This window comes from Loxodonta africana, unplaced genomic scaffold (genome assembly GCF_030014295.1).
Source record: "Loxodonta africana isolate mLoxAfr1 unplaced genomic scaffold, mLoxAfr1.hap2 scaffold_61, whole genome shotgun sequence".
Lineage (NCBI taxonomy): Eukaryota > Metazoa > Chordata > Mammalia > Proboscidea > Elephantidae > Loxodonta > Loxodonta africana.
The window spans coordinates 1,217,462-1,229,710 of record NW_026975337.1 but is presented as its reverse complement, the minus strand read 5'-3'; positions in this window follow the sequence as shown (position 1 = coordinate 1,229,710).

Genomic DNA, 12,249 nt, shown 5'->3' with positions numbered 1-12,249 from the left:
GTACGGTCACCAGGCCTTCCTTCCGAGGCATCTGTGGGTACAGTCACCAGGCATTTCTTACGAAGTACCTCTGGGTACATTCACCAGCCTTTCCTTCTTAGGTACCTTGAGTACAGTCACCAGGCTTTCCTTCCCAGGTACCTCTGGGTACAGTCACCAGGCCTTCCTTCTGAGGTACCTCTGAGTACAGTCACCAGGACTACCTTCTAATGTACATCTGGGTATGGTTACAAGGCCTTCCTTCTGAGGTACCTCTGGGTACGGTCACCAGGTCTTCCTTCCGCGGTACCTCTGGGTACAGTCACTAGGCCTTTCTTCCGAAGTACTTCTGGGTACCGTCACCAGGCCTTTCTTCCGAGGTACCTCTGAGTACAGTCACCAGACCTTCCTTCTGAGGTACCTCCGGGTGGAGTCACCAAGCGTTCCTTCCAAAGTATCTCTGGGTACAGTCACCAGAGCTTTCTTCCGAGATACCTCTGGGTGCAGTCACCAGGCATTTCTTACGGGGTACCTCTGGGTACAGTTACCAGGCTTAACTTCTGAGGTACTTGGGTACTGTCACCAGACATTCTTTCCGAGTTACCTGTGTGTACAGTCACCAGGCCTTTCTTCCGAGGTACTTCTGGTTACAGTCACCAGGCCTTCCTTCCGAGGTACCTCTGGGTACAATCACCAGACTTTCCTTCTGAGGTCCCTCTGGGTACAGACACGAGGTCTTTCTTCCGAAGTACATCTGGGTACAGTCACTAGGCCTTTCTTCCGAGGTACTTCTGGGTACAGTCACCAGCCCTTCCTTCCAAGGTGCCTCTGGGTACACTCAGCAGGCCTTCCTCCCAAGGTACCTCTGAGTAGAGTCTCCAGACCTTCCTTCTGAGTTACCTCTGGGAAGAGTCATCAGGCCTTCCTTCTGAGGTACCTCTGCGTATAGGCAGCGGGTCTTCCTTCTGAGGTAACTCTGGGTACAGTCACCAGGCCTTCCTTCCCACGTAACTCTGGTTACAGTCACCAGGCCTTTCTTCTGAGGTATCTCTGGGTACAGCCACCAGGCATTTCTTACGAGGTACCTCTGGGTACAGTCACCAGGCCTTCCTTCTAAAGTACCTCTGGGTACAGTCACCAGGCCATCCATCTGAGGTACCTCTGGGTACTGTCACCAGGCCTTCCTTCCGAGATAACTCTGGGTACAGTAACCAGGCCTTTCTTCCATGGTAACTCTGAGTACAGTCACCAGGCATTCCTTCTCAGGTACCTCTGGGTACAGTCACCAGGCCTTCCTTCCGAGGTACCTCTGGGTATAGTCACCAGGCCTTCCTTCCGAGGTACCTCTGAGTACAGTAGCCAGGCCTTCCATCCGAGGTACCTCTGGGTACAGTCACCAAGCCTTTCTTCTGAAGTACCTCTGGGTACACTCACCAGTCCTTCCTTCCGAGGTAATTTTGGGTACAGTCACCAGGCATTTCTTAAGAGGTAACTCTGGGTACACTCACCAGGCTTTCCTTCTGAAGTACCTCTGGATACAGTCACCAGGCATTCCTTCTGAGGCACCTCTGGGTACAGTCACCAGGCCTTCCTTCCGAGGTACCTCTGGGTACAGTCACCAGGCCTTCCTTGGGAGTTACCCAGGGTACACTCACCATGCCTTTCTTCCGAGTTACCTGTAGGTACAGTCATCAGGCCTTCCTTCTGAGGTATCTCTGGGTAAAGTCCCCAGGCCTTCTTTCTGAGGTACCTCTGAGTACAGTCACCAGACTTTCTTTCCGAGGTACCTCTGGGCGCAGTCACCAGGCCTTCCTTCCGAGGTACCTTTGGATACAGTCACCAGGCCTTCTTTCTGAGGTACCTCTGAGTACAGTCACCAGACTTTCTTTCTGAGGTACCTCTGGATACACTCACCAGGCCTTCCTTCTGACGTAACTCTGAGTACAGTCACCAGGCCTTTCTTTCGAGGTACCTCTGGGTACAGTCAGAAGGGCTTCCTTCTGAGTTACCTCTGGGTAGAGTTACCAGGCCTTCCTTCCGAGGTACGTCTGGGTACAGTCACCAGGCCTTCCTTCCGAAGTACCTCTGGGTATAGTCACCAGGCCTTCCTTCCGAAGTACCTCTGAGTACAGTAGCCAGGCCTTCCTTCCGAGGTACCTCTGGGTGCACTCACCAGGCCTTTTTCCCGAGGTAACTCTGGGTACAGTCACCAGGCCTTCCTTCCGAGGTACCTCTCGATACAGTCACCAGGCCTTCCTTCCGAGGTACCTCTGGGTGCAGTCACCAGGCATTCCTTCCGAGGTTACTCTGGGTACAGTCACCAGGCCTTCCTTGGGAGTTACCCAGGGTACGATCACCACGCTTTTCTTCCGAGTTACCTGTAGGTACAGTCATCAGGCCTTCCTTCTGAGGTATCTCTGGGTAAAGTACCCAGGCCTTTCTTCCGAGGTACCTCTGAGTACAGTCACCAGACTTTCTTTTCGAGGTACCTCTGGGCACAGTCACCAGGCCTTCCTTCCGAGGTACCTTTGGACACATTCACCAGGCCTTCTTTCCGAGGTAACTCTGGGTACACTCATCAGGCCTTTCTTACGAGGTACATCTGGGTATAGTTACCAGGCTTTCCTTCTGAATTAGCTCTGGGTACAGTCACCAGGCCTTCCTTCCGAGAAAACTCTGGGTACAGTCATTAGGCCTTTCTTCCGAGGTACTTCTGGGTACAGTCACCAGGCCTTTCTTCCGCGGTATCTCTGAGTACAGTCACCTGGCATTCCTTCTGCGGTATCTCTGGGTACAGTCACCAGGCCTTCCTTACCAGGTACCTCTGAGTACAGTCGCCGGGCCTTCCTTCCGAGGTACCTCTGGGCAGAGTAACCAGGTCTTCCTTCTAAAGTACCTCTGGGTGGAGCCTCCAGGGCATCCTTCTGAGGTACCTCTTGGTCCAGCCACCAGGCCTTCCTTTTGAGATACCTCTGGATACAGTCACCAGGCAATCCTTCTGCAGTACCTCCGAGTACACTCACCAGGCCTTCTTCCAGGTACCTCTGTGTACAGTCACCAAGCCTTCCTTCCCAGGTACCTCTGGGTACGGTCAACAGGCCTTCCTTCCAAGGTACCTCTGGGTGCGGTCACCAGGCATTCCTTCCAAGGTACATCTGGGTACAATCACCAGGCCTTCCTTCCGAGGTACCTCTGGGTACAGTCACCAGGCTTTCCTTCGGAAGTACCTCTGGGTATAGTCACCAGGCCTTTCTTCTGAGGTACTGCTGGGTACAGTCACCACGCCTTTCTTCTGAAGTACCTCTGGGTAGAGTCACCAGGCCTTCCTTCCGAGGTATTTCTGGGTACAGTCACCAGGAATTTCTTAAGAGGTAACTCTGGGTACAGTCACCAGGGTTTCCTCCTGAGGTACCTCTGGGTACAATCACCAGTCCTTCCTTATGAGGTACCTCTGGGTGCAGTCACCAGGACATCCTTCTGTGGTACCTCTGGATACAGTCACCAGGCCTTCCTTCTTAGGCAACTCTGGGTACAGTCACCAGGCCTTCCTTCTATGGTACCTCTAAGTACAGTCCCCAGGCCTTTCTTCCGAGGTACTTCTTGGTACAGTCACCAGGCCTTCCTTCTGAGGTACTTCTGGGTACAGTCACCGGGCCTTCCTTCCGAGGTACTTCTGGGTACAGTCACCAGGCCTTTCTTCCGAGGTACCTCTGGGTACAGTCAAAAGGCCTTCCTTGGGAGTTACCCTGGGTACAGTCACCAGGGCTTTCTTCCGAGGTACGTCTGGGTACAGTCACCAGGCCTTCCTTCTGAGGTACTTCTGGGTACAGTCACCAGGCCTTCCTGCCGAGGTACCTCTGGGTACAGTCACCAAGCTCTCCTTCTCAGGTGCCTCTCAGTACAGAAACAAGGCCTTCCTTCCGAGGTACCTCTGGGTACGGTCAACAGGCCTTCCTTACGAGGTACCTCTGGGTGCGGTCACTAGGCCTCCTTCCCAGGTACATGTGGGTACAATCACCAGGCCTTCCTTCTGAAGCACCTCTGGGTATAGTCACCAGGCCTTTCTTCTGAGGTACTGCTGTGTACACTCACCACGCCTGTCTTCTGAAGTACCTCTGGGTAGAGTCACCAGGCCTTCCTTCCGAGGTATTTCTGGGTACAGTCACCAGGAATTTCTTAAGAGGAAACTCTGGTTACAGTCACCAGGCTTTCCTTCTCAGGTACCTCTGTGTACAGTCACCAGGCCTTCCTTCTGAGGTACCTCTGGGTACAGTCACCAGGCCTTTCTTCTGTGGTACCTCTGGGTACAGTCACCAGGCCTTCCTTCCTAGTCACCTCTGGGTACAGTCACAAGGCCTTCCTTCCGAGGTACCTCTGGAGACAGTCACCAGGCCTTCCTTCTGAGATAGCTCTGGGTACAGTCACCAGGGCTTCCTTCCAAGGTACCTCTGGGTACACTCAACAGGCCTTCCTTCTGAAGTACCTCTGGATACACTCACCAGGCCTTCTTTCTGACGTAACTCTGGGTACACTCACCAGGCCTTTCTTTCGAGGTACCTCTGGATACAGTCAGAAGGGCTTTCTTCTCAGTTACCTCTGGGTACAGTTACCAGGCCTTCCTTCCGAGGTACCTCTGGGTACAGTCACCAGGCCTTCCTTCTAAAGTACCTCTGGGTACAGTCACCAGGCCATCCATCTGAGGTACCTCTGGGTACTGTCACCAGGCCTTCCTTCCGAGATAACTCTGGGTACAGTAACCAGGCCTTTCTTCCGTGGTACCTCTGAATACAGTCACCAGGCATTCCTTCTCAGGTACCTCTGGGTACAGTCACCAGGCCTTCCTTCCGAGGTACCTCTGGGTACAGTCACCAGGCCTTCCTTCCGAGGCATCTGTGGGTACAGTCACCAGGCATTTCTTACGAAGTACCTCTGGGTACATTCACCAGCCTTTCCTTCTTAGGTACCTTGAGTACAGTCACCAGGCTTTCCTTCCCAGGTACCTCTGGGTACAGTCACCAGGCCTTCCTTCTGAGGTACCTCTGAGTACAGTCACCAGGACTACCTTCTAATGTACATCTGGGTATGGTTACAAGGCCTTCCTTCTGAGGTACCTCTGGGTACGGTCACCAGGTCTTCCTTCCGCGGTACCTCTGGGTACAGTCACTAGGCCTTTCTTCCGAAGTACTTCTGGGTACCGTCACCAGGCCTTTCTTCCGAGGTACCTCTGAGTACAGTCACCAGACCTTCCTTCTGAGGTACCTCCGGGTGGAGTCACCAAGCGTTCCTTCCAAAGTATCTCTGGGTACAGTCACCAGAGCTTTCTTCCGAGATACCTCTGGGTGCAGTCACCAGGCATTTCTTACGGGGTACCTCTGGGTACAGTTACCAGGCTTAACTTCTGAGGTACTTGGGTACTGTCACCAGACATTCTTTCCGAGTTACCTGTGTGTACAGTCACCAGGCCTTTCTTCCGAGGTACTTCTGGTTACAGTCACCAGGCCTTCCTTCCGAGGTACCTCTGGGTACAATCACCAGACTTTCCTTCTGAGGTCCCTCTGGGTACAGACACGAGGTCTTTCTTCCGAAGTACATCTGGGTACAGTCACTAGGCCTTTCTTCCGAGGTACTTCTGGGTACAGTCACCAGCCCTTCCTTCCAAGGTGCCTCTGGGTACACTCAGCAGGCCTTCCTCCCAAGGTACCTCTGAGTAGAGTCTCCAGACCTTCCTTCTGAGTTACCTCTGGGAAGAGTCATCAGGCCTTCCTTCTGAGGTACCTCTGCGTATAGGCAGCGGGTCTTCCTTCTGAGGTAACTCTGGGTACAGTCACCAGGCCTTCCTTCCCACGTAACTCTGGTTACAGTCACCAGGCCTTTCTTCTGAGGTATCTCTGGGTACAGCCACCAGGCATTTCTTACGAGGTACCTCTGGGTACAGTCACCAGGCCTTCCTTCTAAAGTACCTCTGGGTACAGTCACCAGGCCATCCATCTGAGGTACCTCTGGGTACTGTCACCAGGCCTTCCTTCCGAGATAACTCTGGGTACAGTAACCAGGCCTTTCTTCCATGGTAACTCTGAGTACAGTCACCAGGCATTCCTTCTCAGGTACCTCTGGGTACAGTCACCAGGCCTTCCTTCCGAGGTACCTCTGGGTATAGTCACCAGGCCTTCCTTCCGAGGTACCTCTGAGTACAGTAGCCAGGCCTTCCATCCGAGGTACCTCTGGGTACAGTCACCAAGCCTTTCTTCTGAAGTACCTCTGGGTACACTCACCAGTCCTTCCTTCCGAGGTAATTTTGGGTACAGTCACCAGGCATTTCTTAAGAGGTAACTCTGGGTACACTCACCAGGCTTTCCTTCTGAAGTACCTCTGGATACAGTCACCAGGCATTCCTTCTGAGGCACCTCTGGGTACAGTCACCAGGCCTTCCTTCCGAGGTACCTCTGGGTACAGTCACCAGGCCTTCCTTGGGAGTTACCCAGGGTACACTCACCATGCCTTTCTTCCGAGTTACCTGTAGGTACAGTCATCAGGCCTTCCTTCTGAGGTATCTCTGGGTAAAGTCCCCAGGCCTTCTTTCTGAGGTACCTCTGAGTACAGTCACCAGACTTTCTTTCCGAGGTACCTCTGGGCGCAGTCACCAGGCCTTCCTTCCGAGGTACCTTTGGATACAGTCACCAGGCCTTCTTTCTGAGGTACCTCTGAGTACAGTCACCAGACTTTCTTTCTGAGGTACCTCTGGATACACTCACCAGGCCTTCCTTCTGACGTAACTCTGAGTACAGTCACCAGGCCTTTCTTTCGAGGTACCTCTGGGTACAGTCAGAAGGGCTTCCTTCTGAGTTACCTCTGGGTAGAGTTACCAGGCCTTCCTTCCGAGGTACGTCTGGGTACAGTCACCAGGCCTTCCTTCCGAAGTACCTCTGGGTATAGTCACCAGGCCTTCCTTCCGAAGTACCTCTGAGTACAGTAGCCAGGCCTTCCTTCCGAGGTACCTCTGGGTGCACTCACCAGGCCTTTTTCCCGAGGTAACTCTGGGTACAGTCACCAGGCCTTCCTTCCGAGGTACCTCTCGATACAGTCACCAGGCCTTCCTTCCGAGGTACCTCTGGGTGCAGTCACCAGGCATTCCTTCCGAGGTTACTCTGGGTACAGTCACCAGGCCTTCCTTGGGAGTTACCCAGGGTACGATCACCACGCTTTTCTTCCGAGTTACCTGTAGGTACAGTCATCAGGCCTTCCTTCTGAGGTATCTCTGGGTAAAGTACCCAGGCCTTTCTTCCGAGGTACCTCTGAGTACAGTCACCAGACTTTCTTTTCGAGGTACCTCTGGGCACAGTCACCAGGCCTTCCTTCCGAGGTACCTTTGGACACATTCACCAGGCCTTCTTTCCGAGGTAACTCTGGGTACACTCATCAGGCCTTTCTTACGAGGTACATCTGGGTATAGTTACCAGGCTTTCCTTCTGAATTAGCTCTGGGTACAGTCACCAGGCCTTCCTTCCGAGAAAACTCTGGGTACAGTCATTAGGCCTTTCTTCCGAGGTACTTCTGGGTACAGTCACCAGGCCTTTCTTCCGCGGTATCTCTGAGTACAGTCACCTGGCATTCCTTCTGCGGTATCTCTGGGTACAGTCACCAGGCCTTCCTTACCAGGTACCTCTGAGTACAGTCGCCGGGCCTTCCTTCCGAGGTACCTCTGGGCAGAGTAACCAGGTCTTCCTTCTAAAGTACCTCTGGGTGGAGCCTCCAGGGCATCCTTCTGAGGTACCTCTTGGTCCAGCCACCAGGCCTTCCTTTTGAGATACCTCTGGATACAGTCACCAGGCAATCCTTCTGCAGTACCTCCGAGTACACTCACCAGGCCTTCTTCCAGGTACCTCTGTGTACAGTCACCAAGCCTTCCTTCCCAGGTACCTCTGGGTACGGTCAACAGGCCTTCCTTCCAAGGTACCTCTGGGTGCGGTCACCAGGCATTCCTTCCAAGGTACATCTGGGTACAATCACCAGGCCTTCCTTCCGAGGTACCTCTGGGTATAGTCACCAGGCCTTTCTTCTGAGGTACTGCTGGGTACAGTCACCACGCCTTTCTTCTGAAGTACCTCTGGGTAGAGTCACCAGGCCTTCCTTCCGAGGTATTTCTGGGTACAGTCACCAGGAATTTCTTAAGAGGTAACTCTGGGTACAGTCACCAGGGTTTCCTCCTGAGGTACCTCTGGGTACAATCACCAGTCCTTCCTTATGAGGTACCTCTGGGTGCAGTCACCAGGACATCCTTCTGTGGTACCTCTGGATACAGTCACCAGGCCTTCCTTCCTAGGCAACTCTGGGTACAGTCACCAGGCCTTCCTTCTATGGTACCTCTAAGTACAGTCCCCAGGCCTTTCTTCCGAGGTACTTCTTGGTACAGTCACCAGGCCTTCCTTCTGAGGTACTTCTGGGTACAGTCACCGGGCCTTCCTTCCGAGGTACTTCTGGGTACAGTCACCAGGCCTTTCTTCCGAGGTACCTCTGGGTACAGTCAAAAGGCCTTCCTTGGGAGTTACCCTGGGTACAGTCACCAGGGCTTTCTTCCGAGGTACGTCTGGGTACAGTCACCAGGCCTTCCTTCTGAGGTACTTCTGGGTACAGTCACCAGGCCTTCCTGCCGAGGTACCTCTGGGTACAGTCACCAAGCTCTCCTTCTCAGGTGCCTCTCAGTACAGAAACAAGGCCTTCCTTCCGAGGTACCTCTGGGTACGGTCAACAGGCCTTCCTTACGAGGTACCTCTGGGTGCGGTCACTAGGCCTCCTTCCCAGGTACATGTGGGTACAATCACCAGGCCTTCCTTCTGAAGCACCTCTGGGTATAGTCACCAGGCCTTTCTTCTGAGGTACTGCTGTGTACACTCACCACGCCTGTCTTCTGAAGTACCTCTGGGTAGAGTCACCAGGCCTTCCTTCCGAGGTATTTCTGGGTACAGTCACCAGGAATTTCTTAAGAGGAAACTCTGGTTACAGTCACCAGGCTTTCCTTCTCAGGTACCTCTGTGTACAGTCACCAGGCCTTCCTTCTGAGGTACCTCTGGGTACAGTCACCAGGCCTTTCTTCTGTGGTACCTCTGGGTACAGTCACCAGGCCTTCCTTCCTAGTCACCTCTGGGTACAGTCACAAGGCCTTCCTTCCGAGGTACCTCTGGAGACAGTCACCAGGCCTTCCTTCTGAGATAGCTCTGGGTACAGTCACCAGGGCTTCCTTCCAAGGTACCTCTGGGTACACTCAACAGGCCTTCCTTCTGAAGTACCTCTGGATACACTCACCAGGCCTTCTTTCTGACGTAACTCTGGGTACACTCACCAGGCCTTTCTTTCGAGGTACCTCTGGATACAGTCAGAAGGGCTTTCTTCTCAGTTACCTCTGGGTACAGTTACCAGGCCTTCCTTCCGAGGTACCTCTGGGTACAGTCACCAGGCCTTCCTTCTAAAGTACCTCTGGGTACAGTCACCAGGCCATCCATCTGAGGTACCTCTGGGTACTGTCACCAGGCCTTCCTTCCGAGATAACTCTGGGTACAGTAACCAGGCCTTTCTTCCGTGGTACCTCTGAATACAGTCACCAGGCATTCCTTCTCAGGTACCTCTGGGTACAGTCACCAGGCCTTCCTTCCGAGGTACCTCTGGGTACAGTCACCAGGCCTTTCTTCCGAGGTACGTCTGGGTACAGTCACCAGGCCTTCCTTCTGAGGTACTTCTGGGTACAAACGCCGGGCCTTCCTTCCGAGGTACCTCTGGGTGCACTCACCAGGCCTTTTTTCCGAGATAACTCTGGGTACAGTCAACAGGCCTTCCTTGGGAGTTACCCTGGGTACAGTCACCAGGCTTTCGTTCTGAAGTACCTCTGGGTATACTCACCAGGCCTTTCTTCTTAGGTACTGCTGCGTACAGTCACCAGGCCTGTCTTCTGAAGTACCTTTGGGTAGAGTCACCAGGCCTTCCTTCCGAGGTATTTCTGGGTACAGTCACCAGGAATTTCTTAAGACGTAACTCTGGGTACAGTCACCAGCCTTTCCTTCTGAGGTACCTCTGGGTACAGTCACCAGGCCTTCCTTCTGAGGTACCTCTGGGTACAGTCCCCAGGCCATCCTTCTGTGGTACCTCTGGGTATAGTCCCCAGGCCTTCCTTCCTAGGCACCTCTGGGTACAGTCACCAGGCCTTCCTTCCGAGGTACATCTGGGTACAGTCACTAGGCCTTCCTTCCGAGGTACCTCTGAGTACAGTCACCCGGCCTTTCTTAAGGGGTACGTCTGGGTAGAGTCATCAGGCCTTCCTTCTGAGGTACTTCTCGGAACAGTCACCAGGCCTTTCTTCCGAGGTACCTCTGGCTGCAGTCACCTGGCTTTCCTTGGGAGATACCCTGGGTACAGTCACCACGCCTCTTTCGGAGTTACCTCTAGGTACAGTCACCAGGCCTTCCTTCCGAGGTACCCCTGGGTACAGTCACCAGGCCTTCCTTCTCAGGTACCTTTGGGTACAGTCACGAGGTATTTCTTCTGAGGTACCTCTGAGTACAGTCACCAGGCCTTCCTTTCCAGGTACCTCTTGGTACAGTCAGCAGGGCTTCCTTCCGAGGTACCTCTGGGTAGTGTCATCAGGCATTTCTTCCCAGGTATCTCTGGGTACAGTCACCAGGCCTTCCTTCCGAGGTACATCTGGGTACAGTAACCAGGCATTCCTTCTAACGTATCCCTGGGTAAAGTCCCCAGGCCTTCCTTCCGAGGTAGCTCTGAATACAGTCACCAGGACTTTCTTCCGAAGTGCGTCTGGGTACAGTCACCAGGCCTTCCTTCGGAGGTACCTCTGGGTACGGTCAACAGGCCTTCCTTCCGAGGTACCTCTGGGTGCGGTCACCAGGCCTTCCTTCCCAGGTACATCTGGGCACAATCACCAGGCCTTCCTTCCGAGGTTTCTCTGGGTACAGTCACCAGGCCTTCCTTCCGAAGTACCTCTGGGTATAGTCACCAGGCCTTTCTTCTGAGGTAATTCTGGGTACAGTCACCAAGCCTTTCTTCTGAAGTACCTCTGGTACACTCACCAGTCGTTCCTTCCGAGGTATTTTTGGGTACAGTCACCAGGCATTTCTTAAGAGGTAACTCTGGGTACACTCACCAGGCTTTCCTTCTGAAGTACCTCTGGATACAGTCACCAGGCCTTGCTTCTGAGGCACCTCTGGGTACAGTCACCAGGCCTTCCTTGGGAGTTACCCAGGGTACAGTCACCACGCCTTTCTTCCGAGTTACCTGTAGGTACAGTCATCAGGCCTTCCTTCTGAGGTATCTCTGGGTAAAGTCCCCAGGCCTTCCTTCTGAGGTACCTCTGAGTACAGTCACCAGACTTTCTTTCCGAGGTACCTCTGGGCGCAGTCACCAGGCCTTCCTTCCGAGGTACCTTTGGATACAGTCACCAGGCCTTCTTTCTGAGGTAACTCTGGGTACACTCACCAGGCCTTTCTTACGAGGTACATATGGGTATAGTCACAAGGCTTTCCTTCTGAGTTAGCTCTGGGTACAGTCACCAGGGCTTTCTTCCGAGGTACGTCTGGGTACAGTCACCAGGCCTTCCTTCTGAGGTACTTCTGGGTACAGTCACCAGGCCTTCCTGCCGAGGTACCTCTGGGTACAGTCACCAAGCTCTCCTTCTCAGGTGCCTCTCAGTACAGAAACAAGGCCTTCCTTCCGAGGTACCTCTGGGTACGGTCAACAGGCCTTCCTTACGAGGTACCTCTGGGTGCGGTCACTAGGCCTCCTTCCCAGGTACATGTGGGTACAATCACCAGGCCTTCCTTCTGAAGCACCTCTGAGTATAGTCACCAGGCCTTTCTTCTGAGGTACTGCTGTGTACACTCACCACTCCCGTCTTCTGAAGTACCTCTGGGTAGAGTCACCAGGCCTTCCTTCCGAGGTATTTCTGGGTACAGTCACCAGGAATTTCTTAAGAGGAAACTCTGGGTACAGTCACCAGGCTTTCCTTCTCAGGTACCTCTGTGTACAGTGACCAGGCCTCCCTTCTGAGGTACCTCTGGGTACAGTCACCAGGCCTTTCTTCTGTGGTACCTCTGGGTACAGTCACCAGGCCTTTCTTCTGTGGTACCTCTGGGTACAGTCACCAGGCCTTCCTTCCTAGTCACCTCTGGGTACAGTCACAAGGTCTTCCTTCCGAGGTACCTCTGAGTACAGTCACCCGGCCTTTCTTAAGGGGTACGTCTGGGTAGAGTCATCAGGCCTTCCTTCTGA